General features: G+C 42.3%; 1 pseudogene; it reads right to left on the bottom strand.

The window, feature by feature from the left end:
* LOC115113451 (serine/threonine-protein kinase BRSK2-like) overlaps window positions 1-13,369 on the bottom strand; it is a 177,902-nt pseudogene that overhangs the window by 34,416 nt on the left and 130,117 nt on the right.

Genomic DNA, 13,369 nt, shown 5'->3' with positions numbered 1-13,369 from the left:
GACCCTTTTTCAGGACCCTGTCTTTCAAAGATAATTTGTAAAAATCCAAATAACTTCAGAGTTTAGAGTTTAAACACTGTTTCCCATGCTTGTTCAGTGAACCATAAACAGTTAATGAACATGCACCTGTGGAACGGTCGTTAAGACACTAACAGCATACAGACGGTAGACAATTAAGGTCACAGTTATGAAAACTTAGGACACTAAAGAGGCCTTTCTACTGAAAAACACCAAAAGAAAGATGCCCAGGGTCCCTGCTCATCTGCATGAACGTGCCTTAGGCATGCTGCAAGGAGGAATCAGGGCTGCAGATGTGGCCAGGGCAATAAATTGCAATGTCCGTACTGTGAGACGCCTAAGACAGCACTACAGGGAGACAGGAGGGACAGCTGATCGTCCTCGCAGTGGCAGACCACGTGTAACAACACCTGCACAGGATCGATACAGCCGAAAATCACATCTGCGGGACAGGTACACAGGATGGCAACAACAACTGCCCAAGTTACACCAGGAACGCACAATCCATCCAACAGTGCTCAGACTGTCCGCAATAGGCTGAGAGAAGCTGGACTGAGGCCTTGTAGGCCTGTTGTAACGCAGGTCCTCACCAGATATCACCGGCAACAACGCTCAAACCCACCGTTGCTGGACCAGACAGGACTGTCAAAAAGTGCTCTTCACTGACAAGTTGCGGTTTTGTCTCACCAGGGGTGATGGTTGGATTCGCGTTTATCGTCGAAGGAATAAGCATTACACCGAGGCCTGTACTCTGGAGCGGGATCAATTTGGAGGTGAAGGGTCCGTCATGGTCTGGGGTGGTATATCACTGCATCATCGGACTGCGTTTGTCGTCATTGCAGGCAATCTCAGCGCTGTGTGTTACAGAGAAGACATCCTCCCCCCTCTTGTGGTACCCTTCCTGCAGGCTCATCCTAACATGACCCTCCAGCATGACAATGCCACCATCCATACTGCTCGTTCTGTGTGTGATTTCCTGCAAGACAGGAATGTCAGTGTTCTGCCATTGCCAGCGAAGAGCCCAGATCTTAATCCCATTTAGCATGTCTGGGACCTGTTGGATCGGAGGATGAGGGATAGGGCCATTCCCCCCAGAAATGTCCGGGAACTTGCAGGTGCCTTGGTGAAAGAGGGGTAACATCTCACAGCAAGAAGTGGAAAATTGGGTGAATTCGATGAGGAGGAGTTGCACTGCAGTACTTAATGCAGCTGGTGGCCACACCAGATACTGACTGTTACTTTTGATTTTGACCCCCTCCTTTTGTTCAGGGACACATTATTCAATTTCTGTTAGTGACATGTCTGTGGAACTTGTCCAGTTTATGTCTCAGTTGTTGAGTCTTGTTATGTTCATACAAATATTTACACGTGAAGTTTGCTGAAAATAAACGCAGCTGACAGTGAGATGACGTTTCTTTTTTTGCTGAGGGCAGGTAAATCAAGGAGGATATGGAGTCCAGGTGAGTGTCATTTTGCACTGACGCGCGTAACGATGGTGATAGGTGTGCGCCATAACAAGCAGCCTGGTGACCTAGAGGCCGGAGAGGGAGCACACGTGACAACAACAAGATTATTGTTGCTAGCCAAGGGACTACAGTGAATAACTCTACTCATGGCAGTCAATGTAGGTCTATCTGAAAAATTCTTGTTTTTTGATGTTAGCCAAAGCATAGCCCTAATCTAGCCAGCCTTCTTCAAAATCTCTACTATGAATGGGTTTCAAGAGACACTAGCCAAAGCAATACATGAGCATTACTCATGACAATCAGTGAAGGTCTAACTGACATTTGAAACAGGCAGAGCATTCATACTTCTACGGATGGAAGGTGTAGTTTATGATAGGATTACTGATAGGGTCTCTTCCCATCTCAACATGCCTTCGTCGGGGAGATAGAATAGATGTCCATATTGACACAACATTGAGAAACACACACACATCCTATCATTTCCTTTGTTCTCAGCTCCCCACTTTGTCACTCTCTCATCAGAGTGGTGTGTGAATGCTGGTGACACAAACTCTGATTAAAGAGCATATGTGTGTCAGTACAAAGCTGACAGTCAAGCCAGCCAGGAAACCCCTGCTCCAATCAGAAACATGATGAATCAACCAATCATATGGGGATGAAAGGGTGCTGATTTAATTTTCAGTCTTGATCCAATAATCTAATTTCTATACAGACAAGAACTGGAATCACAGGCCATTGGCAATAAGTTTGTTTTACCACATTTATTAGGTTATGTCTCCAAACCCTGTCCTGTCCCTTACCTCGAATTCCTTCCCATGGAATTTAAAAGTCACTGTAGACCAAAGCCAGTGAGTCACTGAGGTGCAGCTTCCCATGAAGACTTATTGTGTCACAGGCAAATACGTCCACTGTGACTTTACCTCACATCAAACCACAACAATAACTCAACATATGCCTGAGGCACTCACAGATGAACTCATCGCACTTCTTCCTATGTAATTCTCTCTATTCTCATTCGGGTTTAAAAGCTACGTAAGCCCACAAAAGTTTTACAACTTGCTAGCATGTATTTGTCATTTTTGTTGTTGTTTGTTTATTGCTGCGGGTCAGAAGGAGAGAAGGAAGATGAGCGTTAAGGTCCATTGCAGGATGCCGGCATGTGTCAAGGTCATGGTCAGGGCAGCTGTCAATCACTCACCACTAAAAGTGCAAAGAGGATGACCCCACAGCTCCACACGTCTGCTTTCCTCCCGTCGTACTTCTCCCCCTGAGAAAGATAGAAACACAGAGAGCGAGAGAGAGGGGGTGAGGAAGGGTGAGGGAGAGTGAGACGGAGAGATAACGATAGACAAAAATAGAGAGTAATCAATAATGCATTTTGTTATGGAGGTGAGATACAGATTCCACATGATTTTTATGAGCTGAAAACCTCAGATTAACCTTTAAATCACTCACTTGGGTGAGTTAGTGCTTACAGTGCCTTCAGAAAGTTAAGTTATTAAGTTATTAATAACCCTTGACATATTCCACATTTTGTTACAGCCTTGATCAAAATGTATTAAATATTTAAAAAATTCTCACACATCTACATGTAATAACCCATAAAGACAAACTGACAACAACTTTTTACAAATGTATTGAAAATTAAATACAATAAGGCACTAAAGTAAAACAGCCAAACAGTATTTAAAAAAAAAGTTATGTCCTTAATACAAAGCATTATGTTTGGGGCAAATCCAACACATCACTGAGTACCACTCTTCATATTTTCAAGCATGGTGGTGGCTGCATCATGTTATGGGTATGCTTGTCATCGGCAAGGACAAGGGAGTTTTTTTTAGGATACAAAGAAACAGAATAGAGCTAAGAACAGCCAAAATCCTAGAGGAAACCCTGGTTCAGTCTGCTTTTCAACAGACAATGGGACACAATAATCTTAAACATAAGCCCAAATCTACACTAGTTGCTTACCAAGATGACATTGAATGTTCCTGAGTGGCCCAGCTGCAATTTTGACTTAAATCAGCTTGACAGTCTTTGAAAAGACTTGAAAATGGCTGTCTAGCAATGACCAACAAATAACTTGACAGAGCTTGAATAATTTCTTTAAGAATAAAGTGCAACTATTGTACAATCCAGCTGTGCAAAGCTCTTAGAGACTTACCCAGAAAGACTCACAGCTGAAATCGCTAACAAGGGTGCTTCTACAAAGTATTGACTCAGGGGTGTGATATATTTTTGTAAATAGGATGAATTTTTTGGAATATTTGTATTCTGTACAAACGTCCTTCTTTTCACTCGGTCAATTAGGTCAGTATTGTGGAGTAACTACAATGTAGTTGATTCATCCTTAGTTTTCTCCTATCACAGCCATTAAACTCTAACTAATTTCCGGCAAATAAGTTAGGAAGGACGCCTGTATCTTTGAAGTGACTGGGTGTATTGATACACCATCCGAAGCGTAATTAATAACTTCTTCTTCTAATAACTAACTTTTTTTATTCAATAGGTGCCCTTCTTTGTGCGGCATTGGAAAACCTCCCTGGTCTTTGTGGTTGAATCTGTGTTAGAAATTCACTGCTCAACTGAGGGACCTTACAGATAAATGTGGAAAAAGTCAAGGGGTGTGAATACTTTCTGAAGGCACTGTAAGTAACCAACTACATGACAGATGGCACACAGCACAGTTTTTGTTTCAAGTTTCAAGTTTTATTAGTTGTATGTATGGGTAAGACAAGTGGTGCGGTCTATGTATATCTGTAAACAACAGCTGGTGCATGAAATCTAAGAAAGTCTCAAGGTGTTGCTTACCTGAGGTAGAGTGTCTCATGATAAGCTGTAGACCACTGTTTACCAAGAGAGTTTTCTTCTATATTATTCGTAGCTGCTATTTACCACCACACACCGATGCTGGCACTAAGACCGCACTCAATGAGCTGTATACTGCCATAAGCAAACAGGAAAATGCTCATCCAGAGGCGGCGCTCCTAGTGGCCGGGACTTTAATGCAGGGAAACTTAAATCAGTTGTACCTAATTTCTACCAGCATGTTAAATGTGCAACCAGAGGGAAAAAACTCGAGGCCACCTTTACTCCACACACAGAGACACATACAAAACTCTCCCTCGCCCTCTATTTGGCAAATCTGACCATAATTCTATCCTCCTGATTCCTGCTTTCAAGAAAAAACTAAAGCAGGAAGGACCAGTGACACGGTCAATAAAAAAGTGGTCAGATGAAGCAGATGCTAAGCTACAGGACTGTTTTGCTAGCACAGACTGGAATATATTCTGGGATTCTTCCGATGGCATTGAGGTGTAAATCACATCAGTCACTGGCTTCATCAATATGTGCATTGATGACGTCGTCCCCACAGTCACTGTATGTAAAGACCCCAACCAGAAGCCATGGATTACAGACAACATCTGCACTGAACTAAAGGGTAGAGCTGCCGCTTTCAAGGAGTGGGACTCTAACCCAGAAGCTTATAAGAAATCCCGCTATGCCCTCGGACGAACAGGCAAAGCGTCAATACAGGACTAAGATTGAATTGTACTACACCGGCTCCAATGCTCGTCGGATGTGGCAGGGCTTGAAAACTATTCCAGACTACAAAGGGAAGTACAGCCGCGAGCTGCCAAGTGATACGAGCCTACCAGAGACAAGCTAAATTACTTCTATGCTCGCTTTGAGGCAAGTAACAATGAAACATGGTTGAGATCTTCAGCTGTTGTGGAAGACTGTGTGATCCCGCTCTCTGCAGCCGATGTGGGTGAAACCGTTAAACAGGTAAACATTCACAAGGCCGCAGGGCCAGACGGATTACCAGGACGTGTACTCTGACCAACTGGCAAGTGTCTTCACTGCCATTTTCAACCTCTCCCTGACTGTAAATACCAACATGTTTCAAGCAGACCAGCAGAGTCCCTGTACCCAAGGACACTAAGGTAAACTGCCTAAATGACTACCCGTAGCACTCACATCTGTAGCCATGAAGTGCATTGAAAGTCTGGTTTATTATTATCAACACCATTATCCCAGAAACCGTAGACCCACTCCAATTTGCGTACTGCCCCAACAGATCCACAGAAAATGCAATCTCTATTGCACTCCACACTGCCCGTTCCCACATGGACAAAAGGAACACGTATGTGAGAATGCTATTCATTGACTACAGCTCAGCGTTCAACACAATAGTGCCCACGAAGCTCACCACTAAGCTAAGGACCCTGGGACTAAAAATCTCCCTCTGCAACTGGATCCTGAACTTCCTGACAGGCTGCCCCCAGGTGGTAAGGGTAGGTAACAACACATCCACCACACTGATCCACAACACAGGGGCCCCTCAGGGGTGCATGCTCAGTCCTGTCCTGTACTCCCTGTTCACTCATGACTGCACGGACAGGCACGACTCCAACACCATCATCAAGTTTGCTGATGACACAACAGTGGTAGGCCTGATCACCGACAACGATGAGACAGCCTATAGGGAGGAGGTCAGAGACCTGGCCATGTGGTGCCAGGACAACAACCTCTCCCTCAATGTGATCAAGACAAAGAAGATGATTGTGGACTACAGGAAAAGGAGGACTGAGCACGCCTCCATTCTCATCGACGGGCTGTAGTGGAGCAGGTTGAGAGCTTCAATTTCCTTGGTGTCCACATCAGCAACAAACTATCATGGTCCAAACACACCAAGACAGTCGTGAAGAGGGCACGACACAGCCTATTCCTCCTCAGGAGACTGAAAAGATTTGGCATGGGTCACCAAATCCTCAAAAGGTTATACAGCTGCACCATCGAGAGCATCCTGACCGGTTGCATCACTGCCTTGTATGGCAACTGCTCTGCATCCGACCGCAAGGCACTACAGAGGGTAGTGCTTACAGCCCAGAACATCCATGGGGCCAATCCTGACATCCAGGACCTCTATACCAGGCGGTGTCAGAGGAAGGCCCTAGAAATTGTCAAAGACTCAAGACATCCTAGTCATAGACTGTCCTCTCTGCTATTGCATGGCAAGTGGTACCGGAGCACCAAGTCTACGTCCAAAAGACTTAACAGATTGTACACCCAAGCCATAAGACTGCTGAACAGCTAATAGAATGGCGACCCATTTCCATTGTCTACAGTATACATAGTCCCTTTAACTCTACCTACATGTACATACTATCTCAATTATCTCTACTAACCTTTGCCCCCATGCATTGACTCTGTACCGGTACCCCCTGTATATAGCCTCACTATTGTTATTTTACTGCTGTTCTTTAATTATTTGTTACTTTTATTTGTAATTTTTTACTTATCTATTTTTCACTTAACATGTATTTTTCTTAAAACTGCATTGTTGGTTAAGGGCTTGGAAGTAAGCATTTCACTTTAAGGTCTACCACAACTGTTGTATTCGGCGCATGTTACAAATAACATTTGATTTGATTTGACACCGTCCAACCGTCCAACAAAACCCTTACTTGCAGGATCCTTCTTGACAATGCAAGCACATATCCACACGGCATACACCTGATTCAGAGCTGCACTGCTTATATCAGACGACTTGTGATGACACAACACGTGGCTGTGTGTGGCATTGCCACAGCCCGAGGGGCGAAGTGCTGAGAGACAGTTCATTGTATACAGAGCTGAGAGTAGAGCATTATAAAGTGAATGGTTAGAGGGGCTAAAGGGGCTCGTTCTGCGATGCCATTATGGGAGGGAGAGAGAAAGAGAGAGAGAAAAGAGAGAGAAAAGAGAGAGAAATACAGCACTGAGAAATAGAGAGCGAGAGAGAGAGAGAGGTGGTGAGCGAGTGCACTTACCCTTATGACCTCTGGGCAGGCATAGTGAGGAGATCTGTCAAGAGAGATACGCACAACAGCTTTACACAAGGCAATGCACACACACTGTGTTTTATATACACAAACACACATCCAATAAAACACAGTTACCAGAACACGTGCACACACACATTGCATGAAGTCACAAACGCATACTCATACACACTGTTCTGAACGTAAGGAGAGTTAGCTTGAGGACTGCGTGACTGCTGCAAATGTCCCAAATAGGTGGAAGGAATATACATACACTTAGGTTGGAGTCATTAAAACTTGTTTTTCAACCACTCCACAAATTTCTTGTTAACAAACTATGACTTTAGAAAGTCAGTTAGGACATCTACTTTGTGCATGACACAAGTAACTATTCCAACAATTGTTTACAGGCAGATTTTTTCACTTATAATTCACTTTATCACAATTCCAGTGGGTCAGAAGATTACATACACCAAGTTGACTGTGGCTTTAAACAGCTTGGAAAATTCCAGAAAATTATGTTGTGGCTTTTGAAGCTTCTGATAGGCTAATTGACATCCTTTGATCTGCTAAATGACTTAAATGTAAATGTAAATGTAATTGGAGGTGTACCTGTGGATGTATTTCAAGGCCTACCTTCAAACTCAGTGCCTCTTTGCTTGACATCATGGGAAAATCTAAAGAAATCAGCCAAGACCTCAGAAAAACATGGTACACCTCCACAAGTCAAGTTCATCCTTGGGAGCAATTTCCAAACGCCTGAAGGTACCACGTTCATCTGTACAAACAATAGTACACAAGTTTAAACACCATGGGACCACACAGCTGTCATAAAGCTCAGGAAGGAGATGCGTTCTGTCTCCTAGAAATTAATGTACATTGGTGCGAAAAGTGCAAATCAATCCCAGAACAACAGCAAAGGACATTGTGAAGATGCTGAAGGAAATAGATACAAAGATATCTATATCCACAGTAAAACGAGTCCTATATCGAAATAGCCTGAAAGGCCGCTCAGCAATGAAGAAGCCACTGCTCCAAAACCACCATAAAAAAGCCAGAGGATGGTTTGCAACTGCACATGGATACAAAGATCGTACTTTTTGGAAAAATGTCCTCTGGTCTGATGAAACAAAAATAAAACTGTTTGGCCATAATGACCATCGTTATGTTTGGAGGAAAAAAAGGGAAGCTTGCAAGCCGAAGAACACCATCCCAACCGTGAAGCACGGGGGTGGCAGCATCATGTTGTGGGGGTGCTTGCTGCAGGAGGGACTGGTGCACTTTACAAAATAGATGACGTCATGAGGAAGGAAAATTATGTGGATATATTGAAGCAACATCTCAAGACATCAGTCAGGAAGTTAAAGCTTGGTCGCAAATGGGTCTTCCAAATGGACAATGACCCCAAGCATACTTCCAAAGTTGTGGCAAAATAGCTTAAGGACAACAAAGTCAAGGTATTGGAGTGGCCACCACAAAGCCCTGACCTCAATCCCATAGGAAATTTGTGGGCAGAACTGAAAAAGCGTGTGCAAGGAGGCCTACAAATCTGACTCAGTAACACCAGCTCTGACAGGAGGAATGGGCAAAAATTCACCCAACATATTGTGGGAAGCTTGTGGAAGGCAACCCTAAATGAATGACCCAATTTAAACAATTTAAAGGCAATGCTACCAAATACTAATTGAGTGTATGTAAACGTCTGACCCACTGGGAATGTGATGAAATAAATAAAAGCTGAAATACATCATTCTCTCTACTCCTATTCTGACATTTCACATTCTTAAAAGAAAGTGGTGATCCTAACTGACCTAAGAAGGGGAATTTTTACTCTGATTAAATGTCAGGAATTTTGAAAAACTGAGTTTAAATGCATTTGTCTAAGGTGTATGTAAACTTCCGACTTCAACTGTACCACCTATTGTATCAGCTCTATTAGCAGAAGCACACACTTAAACAGATTAAAAAACATCTTATGGAACAGCGGGGACTGTGAAGAGACACACACACACAGGTACAGACACACGCATACGCACACATGTGCTAGCACACGCACTCTACACATGTACATTGTAATATTGTTGTATGGTGGTATTATACATGTTCTATTGAAGATATGTAGTGGTGTAATAATGTTATATGATGCCTTTTGTTTTATGTGTAATGTAAGTGACTTAATGTGTTTGGACTCCATGAAGAATGCTAATAAATACAAATACAAATGCACTATGATAAGTTCAGAAGTTCAGATAAGTTCATTGTTTAGTCAGCTACTGAACTAAATAGATTTTTGAACTTCCCAAATGCATCTCAGCCACTGTCTTGTGCTTTGATTATGTGCACACGCTGTGCTGAGCATACATTGTGTAAAAGATGAACCGACACTTTACTGATTGTATTGAATTCTATGCAAGACCTATGCACCTTGTCATAATGTAATTGTCATGCGACTTAAATAACTGTGTTTTGAACATACCCTGTGATTTGAACATACTTTACTGTATATTTGCGTTTTGCATTCTTAGTTAGTAGGAAGATCATTCATGAATAGGAATATTACCTCACCCTTTAGAAGAGGTACGACAGCGGTGTGATTGTTACAGTATCAAAACATGGCTGTGTGTTTAACACTGGATGTACACTCCCTCCTTGTCCTTCCCTTCCTCTCATCAATCTTACCATCTAACATTACATACTCCTGTATTTCTATTACGCGTGCAAGCAGTGTGTGTATTAAGTATCTGGGCCGTTTGTGTTCTGTGTACTGTGTTATTCATTAAATAAAGACACAGTTACTTTGACACACTGACAAGAGTGTTTCCGTGTGTCTGCCTTCTTCTCAACGCAACACACACGCAAGGAGACACACACACATGTACATTCTGTAAACACGAGCTTCCTGATTGCCAGTCAAATTGAATTATGGTAATATATGCAAAACCAGTCAATTTGCCCTAGTCAAACAGAGCACTGTCAGAGCACGCAAATCCAAAAATAATTATAAACCAACACTTTTTTTAACACATTGTTTAGAGCAACTTGTCCTTAGTTGTCTCTAAACGATATTTAATGTTCAATGTTTTTTACATTAGGTACGTTAAATGAAGGATTCCTCAATTTGTCCATGTAAAGTACAGTCATTTTATCTGATAAAGATAATATTTCATAATATGTTTATGAACGTTGGTCTGAGGGCAAAGAAGAGAAGGATCTATCACTCTGTGAGAGTGATATTATATGTCTATGAAGCAAGGATAAAAGTTTAGATGTTTCCATTGTCATCATGCCACTTTTTAGGGTATGCAATCTTTATTTCTATATTCAGCTAATTATAAACTGTACCGGTAACTGCCAAAACAATGGAAACACTTGAGAAAATGAGGGATACAAAGTATATAATATATAATTAATAATAATTTAGTGGGTGCTTATATTTGTCCAATCTTACACATGCACAAGTGTTAATTAGAAATGTTTTTTGTTTTTTTTGCATATCCCAACTCCCCCTGAGACACCCTCAGATGGTCGTCTTGAAGACCCAACACTAGGCAACACAGTGACTAGGGTCTGGTTTCAATGATGGACTATTTTGGCATAGAGGAACTGAAGCAGATAGTGTCGTGGCATAGGGCAGTGATATAGTTCCTCTATGCCAAAAGAGTCCATGATTGAAACGAGACCCTAGTCACTGTGTTGCCTCGGGTCTGATTTTTACAATTTTTCAGGAGAATGGGGTCATGGCCAGGGTCAGCTATTATCAGCAGCGACCCTGGAGCAAATAAGGCTATGTGCCTTGCTCAAGGGCACATCGGCAGACTGTCGATGTGTCCACCCGGGAATCGACCTAGCGCCATTTCGGTTAATGGTTCTACACTCTAACCGTTGGGCTACCTGCTACCCACAAAAGAATGCTAGGAGCTGAGATTGAACCCACAGTCTATGAGGCAGGAGCTCTCTGCTTAGACCACTGCGCCATCTGTCCATTGAAAGCAGGTGCTTTAGTAAAAGTAGGGCACGAGTAGATGAGCATGAAAACGATGTAAACCATATGCCATGGCTGTATTAGTCACCAGATCTCAACCCAATTGAACGCTTATGGGAGATTCTGGAGCGGCGCCTGAGACAGCATTTTCCACCACCATCTACAAAATATGAAATTATGGAATTTCTCGTGGAAGAATGGTGTCGCATCCCTCCAATATAGTTCCTAGACACTTGTAGCATCTATACCAAGGTGCATTGAAGTTCTGGCTGGTGGTGGCCCAACGCCCCATTAAGACAATACTTTTGGCGTTTCCTGTATTTTGGCAGTTACCTGTGTATGTGCAGTGATTTGAGAGTAAAGTTCCAACCCTTGCAACTACCCTTGCATTTGGACCCATGTGACCCTACAAAAAAACATGCATGAGTCACTGTGACAACAGGGCACAAGAAAAGAAAAAGGCATAATTATACAACCACAAATTGGGCCTTAAGGTCAGAGACGTGACATGGCCATCGCCTGAATTCAGTGTCTTTAAAAGGACACCTTGGAACACAAAGTCACACAGTGTCCAACGTGCTTGTCAGATGCACGACTTTGCCTGAGAAAACAAAGCAGACATGTTTTTTTAAAATGGTTTTTTGGCTGTTTATTTGTGTTGAGTCATGGCCTAGTTGTGTTTGTGCGTATGAAATGTTGACAAATAGCTAAGCCCTCGGCAGAGTTCACCTGGGTTAGCATGTTAGCCTGTAATGCCAATTTCCTGCTCTTATCTCCTCTGTCACATTGTGCTGGGCCACACTGTCAGTCTTCCAGGTGATGATGGACAGTGATTTAGCATTGCTACATTGCCTAATCTGTAAAGATGCAGGGTAGGCTATACTGGTCCTGGTTATCTGGGCTGAAGATCTTACTGACCATGCACGCACGCACGCACGCACACACACACACACACACACACACACACACACACACACACACACACACACACACGCAAGTGCAAACAAACACAAGGATGCTGTTATACACACACATGGCTTTAGGACTATGTAGGGATTGGACACGCACGCAAACACTAGTGGTGCGAGGGTCAAGTTGTAGGCTACAGTCAGAAATTACAAAATTATTTTTTGACATGGGGTGCAGGATTTCTTTTGCCTGATTTAGATATGTTTCTGACATTTTGGTAGGCTATTTGTTAGTCAACTCGTCTATAATTTTATACATGCAACTTCCCTTCTGCCATTATATGTTGCCCTAAAAGACTAAAGAAACCCTTGCTCACCAGAATAAAGTCATAAGTCGATAGAATGAATGCTTCAATCTAGTTGACATCGGTAATGTTCTCTGTTATCTCTGCTTCTTTCGCAGAGCAAAGACATTTAGGGACCGAGGAGACAATTTAATACCATTTTTTTAAAGGAATGATTTTCTATGCAAAATGTCCAAATGACTGACATCAGTTGGACCAGTTGTTAAATAGATAGTTGTGAAAATGACCCAACATGTTTCTGATCAAATTTGAGTTCTGCATGGGTGCATATGGTTGAAATTACTATCAGCTTTTAGAATGCAGATAAATACAGCCTATTGTCTATAGAGGTGCTATCAGACTGTGCATTGACATCCTCCCAAGATGCAGAAAATAAAACTGCGTTGCTACAGATGCTGTTTTGATACCCGTGCCGGCCGCGACTGAGGACCCATGAGGCAGCGGTGGTCTTTTGGATTCTCTAAAAACAGAAATAAATAAAACTGTCTTTATTTACAAATTAGTATCTCTCACCGCTGTTCAAGAATGCCCGTTTTCTCACTCACTTTAGGTTATTTGAAAACAAAATAATCTCCAAAATATCATAATTTTTCTAAACAAAGCGATTATTGTTATCATTATTAATTAATTTGGTATTATATAAAAGCCTCTTTAGATATTCTCACAGATCAGATTTGCCCTAACAAAATGCCCTAAGGAATGTTCCTTAAATATTCATTTATAATCCTCCAATCCTCTAAATGTAATTAAGCAATAGGATTTGAAGCAATAGCCCGCGTATGGTCAACTATTTCAGCACTGTTTTACACTGCTCTGAGACAAG

Source organism: Oncorhynchus nerka, linkage group LG28, assembly GCF_034236695.1.
Source record: "Oncorhynchus nerka isolate Pitt River linkage group LG28, Oner_Uvic_2.0, whole genome shotgun sequence".
Taxonomy (NCBI): Eukaryota; Metazoa; Chordata; class Actinopteri; order Salmoniformes; family Salmonidae; genus Oncorhynchus; species Oncorhynchus nerka.
Note: the sequence above shows the minus strand (reverse complement) of the source record. Positions and strands in the feature narration are given on the sequence as shown.